Genomic DNA, 7,228 nt, shown 5'->3' with positions numbered 1-7,228 from the left:
TTTTTCACAAAAAATTCTAATCTTAGTAAGATTGTTTAAAAATACATTAGTTTTTTTTACTTTATTTTTTCAAAGCAAAAATTGGGGGGTTTTTCCCTTTTCAACCCAATTCCCAGAAATTTAATGGGAAAAAGCTCAAAGTCCCATTCTAGCAAATCCTTACAAATGGTTTCTAAAAACCTGTTTTTACCATCTTTAGAAAAAGGGTGGGGTCAAAAGAATATCCCAAATAAATTTAATTTTTATCACACCCCTCTTTTAAAAAAAAGGACACAGAACAGATCCGGGGGCCAGCTCCCTTCTCACATTAACCAGAAAACCCTGCCATTCCAAAGGGGGTCTTTTCCTCCCCTTTTTTCCCTTGGACCGGGCCCCCCACCCTCCCTCTTCCACCAACAGAAAAATTCCCCAAGATGAAAATTTTTTTCCAAGAACAAAATTCCCTTTTTTTTTTCCCCCCCCCTTTTTTTTTTTTTTAAAACCCCATAAATGCTAGGGGAGGGAGAGGAGATTTTTTTTAAATTTTTAATATAAAAAAAAAAACAGTGATAATTTATTTGTTATAATAATAAAAAAAAACAATTATAATCATAATAATAACAATAAAATTTAATCAGGTCGAGTCTTGCTGCAAGTGTGGGGGAAATGAGTTACACCCTCCAAAAATTACAAAGAAACTGAAAAGACAACCAGGCCATAGGAATGTTTTTTTTTTTTAATTTCCTTTTTTTTGAAGATTTTTGAGATTCACTTACAAAAAAAGATAGAAAGGTTTTCCTACTTAAAGGATTCCCATTATTTTAACCAAACCCCATGGATGGCAAAAGTACTTTTCACAAAAAAAAAAAACATTGTGTTAGGTAAAAGTAACGGGTATCTGAAAAAAACCTTACCAAGACAAATAAAAAAAAAAATTTTTCAGGAGGATGATATTCTCAAGGGGGAAAAAATTTTAAACTATAAAAGGCCAGATCTTCACAAGCTCATGAAGTGTTACTAAGGACAGGGTGGTGTAACCCCTTCAGAACTTTTCAAAATACTAATTGAAAAATTACAATAAAACCAAAATACAGGAAAAAGCAACATACAAAAAAAGGGGAATACTGTGTTAAATGGCTTTGGAAAGCCACTGCAGTGATTTTTCTAATATGTTTTTTTTTTAAAAAAAAAAATTTAAACCGATTCAGGATAAAAGAATCTCTGGGCACACACAGTCCAAACACTTTTACCCCTTTCGCTGAGGGGGACACATGCTTAGCTGAATTTTAAGGCACAGGAAAAAAAAATTCCCCCTGATCAACACCCTTTTTTTGAAACTAATACTTGAGGTTTTCCCTTGAGTTAGCTTTTGAAACATTCTTCAACAGGGACCGGGGTTGTTTTGTCTTTTACAAAAAATATTTTATTTGAGAAGTTCCCAGCTATTTAGGTTATTAAAGTAGACAATAAAATAAATTAAAATTCAGAACTTTTGACAGGTTAGGGTTTTATATAGACAAGACTTGTGGTAGTAGAAATAAGAAGAAGAAAAAAAAAAAAAAACAACAAACCTAAGCATAGCTTTGGTTGGCGGGGGTATTGATTTTTCATTTGATGAGGCATCGGGCACACTTCAAAGCCCCTAAGTTTGCCTATTTGTTGCCCAAAATGCAAAAGGCCCTCTTCGCTTCCGAGGGGTACAGTTCCCAGGGACGAAAGCACCAAAAGGGGCGGGTCCGAAGGCCCTTGAAGGATTCAACCTACATTAGTGCTGTATCTATTTTACATTTGAAATCTTTGCCTCCACAAAAAACACTGAGGGCAGGGTGAAGGGAGAGGTACACAGGTGGGGGAAAGGTGACCCCATCCCTCTGTTGTCAGGGCTGCACGGAGAAAAAAATGATTAACATAAAAAATTTGAAAACCTATTTAAAATAAAACAGAGCCCCCCCCTAAATACATATAAGCCCCAAACCATCTATGGGGGAAAAAACTATTTCAACAATTTATAAATAAAAACTCATGCTTTTCCCTTTTTCAGCAAATAGTATTCCAAAAAAAAGAACATAATATTCTTGACTTTGTAACTCAGAATCCTGTAAATTCCAAAGTTTTTTTCTTAGTAAATAATAATATACATTTTTTTTGTTCCAACAACTGATTTTATTTTGTTATCACGGGAAAACCATAAATGTTTTCTGTTCAAGATTCAAATTTTTAAAATTCAAAGATATCACAAATGAATTAAGCTAAAAAAACATTTCCCCAAAATTTTTCGGAGTAAGCAATTGGGATTTTACCCAGAGCACCAATATCTTAAAAATGGCAAAAAAATTAGTAGTGTCCCATCAGGTGGAATTTTTAAAGGAATATGGGATGATTTAACATACTAGAAATAGCAAAAAAGACACCATATTCACAAGTTTACATCATTTGTGAAGTAGGGCCACTTTCAAATGATGTTTTTGCAAAAAGAGGATTTTTTTAAAGTATACATTTTCTTAAAAAATTTTACTTTGGGGGGATAAAAATCAAATTTTTCCTCTAGAAAAAATCATAGAAATCAACAGCTGACAAAAACCTAACTCAAAATTATACTAATTTCCTTTCACAACAATCTTAAAACCCTTGCATAAGCTAAAATATAATAAAATCCACTTAAATCCAACTTACAATTCCATTAGTTTCAGGGTTGAGGAACGAACTTTTGGCCAAAGTGCTTGAGTGTCTGGCCCCCGGGAGATAATTCCCTGCTAGGTGGGTTTTGGGCCCCTTCCCCTCTTGTGAATTCTGTTTTGCAAAAAAAACCCGTAAAAAAGGTAAGTAAATAATATAAAAGTAAACAAATTAATAATTTCTATGGATGTGTAATGTAAAAAGTAAAGTGACAAAAGTAAATGTTATCCCAAAACCAAATCCGTTTTGTTAACATTATTTTGATTTACACAATTTTTTCTTTTTTTGTCATGAGGACCTACTTGCCTAGGTCATATCTTCAAGTATAAATACAACATCAAGAAAAACCGACTACACAAAAATAAATAAGAATAAAATATATATATTAAAAACCCTTTGCCCGGAATTTTTTGCTGGCGAGCGCCCCTCCCCGGTAAATTGCCAGCCCCGTGGGCCGCCCCAACGGATTTTTTTTTGGGCCCCCCCCCGGGGGGGCGCAAAGACCATCATATAATTTTGCAGGGAAACTACCATAGATTTTTTATGAAATTGGGGGTTTTTAAAGGGCAATTTGAAAAAGTACTTTTCTAAGTTTTTTTAGGCATCTATTCGCCTTTGTATGAGGAGATATATGAATCGCTTCCCAAGTTCTCTATATATCAGATGACATCAACACTTTGATGCTAAAAGTTAGTGTTGTTTTGAACGAGAGGGTAAAAGTATGGACTTACCCGTTTTTTGTTTTTTTTTCAAACTTTCAAATGAAGCAGAGCGGGCAAGCCAAATATCATTTGATATCAGAAGTAGTGCTTTGTCCATATAAGAGATCACACCATGTTTTTATCATTTCATTCAACAGAAAAGGAAGAAAACAGAAGTGAATGTAGCTTCACTTTGATGTTCAAAAATAGCTTTGTATGGATATGTGATGTCACACTGTGTAAGTTTAGTTTTTTTTTTTCTTTAGTACAAGACTTGTAAGAGAGAATATACCTTCAAACCCTTCCCTGGGCCCGCGATCGTTCTGCTGGAATGAGCCTTTGACTGACCTTTATTCATATGACTAACCAATCAGATCACGCCATGTGACCTGATGCACCAATCAAAGCAATATAGTTTCCAGCCAGTCAGGTCAAGGTACATCATAATCATGCAATCTAGTGTGAAACAAATCACATGATTACAAGTCATAAATAATTATTTACAATTAAAATAGTCATAAATTTTATACGTCACAAAATTATAACCAGTCAAATAAGACTAGTAACAGAGCCAAGTATTAGGTTGAAAAAAAAAAAATAAACAGTCAGTCTGTGGTCAGTCATCAAGGGAAAAATACATGCCAAACGTTACGGGGCTCATAGATGCCATGGGAAGATTACATGCCAAAACGTGTTGGCGTCCATTGAGAGCATGGCAAGAATAGATGCCAAACGGGGCAAAAGGGGTTAAATAGACAAATTGATAATATATGAACATACAGATGTAAAGACAGATGGAGAGTGAAAAGCACACATAGATGATAGCAAGATAAGCTAATGAATCAAACGCACCTTTCCTGATGCCTTATCCCAAACACGGATTGTCTTGTCCTCAGCACAGCTTGGGCATCTGCTTTCCGTCCTTCAAAAAAGAGAAACATGTTTAAGCCCCTCCAGTGTGCCCGGGAAAACACCTGAGGCCCTTTAAAATGCATTTTTTCTGCTTATAGATCTGTTGAATATGATGATCAACTTTTATTTTTACTGCACACTAGAATTACTCTTGATTCATTTACTTTTTATGCTTTGATATAAATGCACAAATCACTAACATCATCAACCTCTCTCTCGCTTGCATCGACAAAATCTGATGCAAAACAAATACCCAACTTGACCTACAGACTAATCACTTCTCTTTGACAAAAACAATAATGGAATAATTGCATTTGCTTCATACCAGCTTCTGGTTTTCCTAAGTCGAATATCTTGAGGAGCTTCTCATTGGAACCAGTGAGGAGTCAGTGGAGTCAGAAGAGAAAGTCAACAGTCTTGACAATGTGGGAATGAGAGAAGGTGTGCAATTTCCTCCCCGGCAAACAGCATCCCACACCTGGAACGGGGTGCTATTGTTAGTGCTCAGGTTTAACTGGGGAGGGAGGGAGAAGGTGAGGGAAAGGACGGGGAAGGGAGGGAGGGAGGAAGGGAGGGAGAAGGAAAGGGGGGATAGAGAATTAGAAGTAAGGGAAAGAAATTAACATATACAGGACATATGTTATGAAATAACAGAAAACAAATACATGTAATCAACAAAAATAAGCAGTCACCCCAAAAAACAACAATAAAAAAAACAAGGGAGCCACTGCATTCCCCATCTCACCTTCGCAGAGAAGTCTGCAGCTGCTGTGGCGCGCGGGAAGCATCGTTTTTTAAAGGGGCCCACCCCCCACACTGCCTTGTGCCCCTCAAAACGTCCCAATCCGGGTCCCCAGTGTTACCTTGCCGGAGCATAGGCTTTCCATCTGGAATGATGACGAAAAGGAATTTGATAAGTAGGATTTAAACAATTCTGCAATTCTACATTGTTCCACTGAGTACATAACAACAAGATTTTCGGGGAAAAAGAATTCTTCAAGAAAAGTGTGCTAAACATGGTCAAGTACATGGTTTATGAAAACAATGAGCTGATAGCTAAAGTTTTGTAAATCAAGTGATTGACGATCTAATGGAATTCATAGTCCCTGAATTCTAACACATTCTTTCCATCAATTAGATGTCAAAAAACTGAAAAAAAAAAAAGACACAAAAAAAAGTCAAGAAAGAGATGCAGAAATGAGGGCTTCCAGTTGTCAGCCCTAAGGTTCCGATTTCCTAGAAAGAAACTTTCCATTAGGTCCAAGAATCCCCCGTAACCAAAAAATTTCTATTCTCCAGAGAGAAGGGGAAAGTTCAGAGAAAGCCATAAAATCAAAATCAATTAAATGGGCTGACATTATGAAGGGGAACTGTTAAATTTACCATCTGCTTCTAGCCCAAGAGGCCTTCTTGGGACAGTCAGTTAGGTAGAGGCCCATCTTTTTTCCTATGCCAGATTGGGTGTTTAAAAAAAAAACCCATAAATTTTCCCTTTTTTTTTTTTTTTGTTTTTTTTTTTTTTTTTTGTCTAAAAGACCGTCAAAAGAGGAGAAAACCTGACAGGGGATAAACCCTTGGGGGAATTAAGAAGTACCCATATAGCATGAGTAGGTATTCCAGATTGGGGAAAGTAACTTCGCACGTCTCATAATGCAGTTATGAATAGACAAGCTGACCCAAGGCATGGACCTCTTGAAAAAGGCATTATGAAAAGCACGGGACAGGGGCTCCATATCATGCCATACCATAAACCCCCAATATCAAAACGGAGGCAGTTTTGGTTTTCTTGCACAGGTAGGGCATCTCCGGGTTTATTTTGGTCAAGCAAATCCTGGACCTTCCCAACAGGCCAATCCAAATATGTTTTTTCTGGACAGAATTTTAATTTATGAAATATACTGCAAAAATACAAAAACAGATGACTTTTAGCATTATAGTTTTCAACCAAGTACCAAAAAAGGGTTTTTCTAAAAATTTCCAAAAAACAAAAAGAAGCTAAACACTAGATTTTGGAATGTGACATTTTTTTCCCTTTTAAAAATTTTTCCAAAAAGCCTTGCATTAAATGAGACAATAAATCTAAGACATAACTAAAAAAGACATAAATACCAGAACTATCCCACTCCCCCCAAAGCCACAAGAATTTTTAAAATTGTAACCATATACTTTTTAATATGATTTAAAAAACACATTAGGTTTGGGATACCTACGGGCCCAACAAACAGAACATTAAGAATAACTTCCAAAAAAACAAGAAGGAAAAAGGGAAAAAGGGGATTTCCTCACATTTTCCCTCGGCAGGAGCAAAAAAATGCACGATATGGGGAAAACAACGAGAGAAAACTGTCTTTTTTTAATCGCGAAAAATTTGCTTACATAAATGGGGGAATTACTTGTTTCCTCGCCAAAAGATAGTTTTTGAGGAGAAAATGGAAACAAGAATAAGGTTTTAGTGAAAATTTATTCTCAAGCTGAGAGAGAGAGAAAAAGAGAGAGTTTGGAAGCCCAACCTATAGTACGGGCGACCAAATTTCCGTCACAAAGAGCAAAATCACCCCGAGAGATCCAAAAACATACCTTTCGAGGCGGAGATGAGAAAATAGCCCCTCCGTGCAGAGTTTCGAGAAGGCTAGATGAACCCCCAGGTCGTGGTGGCCGTCAGGGGTGGGCGTTTTTAGGAGCGTGGGGGCCCTAGTACTGCCCGTCGGGGGGTGGCTGTCGTTGCCAATCGCTGACTCGAGCGGCTCGTCGTTAAAACAAATTTGGTTTTGGGGATCATTGCAAGCCCTTATTAGAAAGGAGTTTTTCTTTCAGAAATACAGTTTATTGATATTAATTTTTCACTTCAAAAAATGCTTTTTCATTAAAAGCGTTCTTTTTCCATGAAAATCAAAAATTTTTTCGTTTTTTTAAATTAGGGAAATTTTTTTTTAAAAAAAAAAATTGTTTTTTTTATTTTT

General features: G+C 36.3%; 1 pseudogene; it reads right to left on the bottom strand.

The window, feature by feature from the left end:
* Window positions 1-613: 613 nt before the first annotated feature.
* Window positions 614-7,075, bottom strand: LOC119569683 (annotated as a pseudogene).
* Window positions 7,076-7,228: the final 153 nt, after the last annotated feature.

Source organism: Penaeus monodon, unplaced genomic scaffold (genome assembly GCF_015228065.2).
Source record: "Penaeus monodon isolate SGIC_2016 unplaced genomic scaffold, NSTDA_Pmon_1 PmonScaffold_17979, whole genome shotgun sequence".
NCBI classification, from domain to species: domain Eukaryota; kingdom Metazoa; phylum Arthropoda; class Malacostraca; order Decapoda; family Penaeidae; genus Penaeus; species Penaeus monodon.
This window is presented reverse-complemented; position numbering and strand designations above follow the sequence as displayed.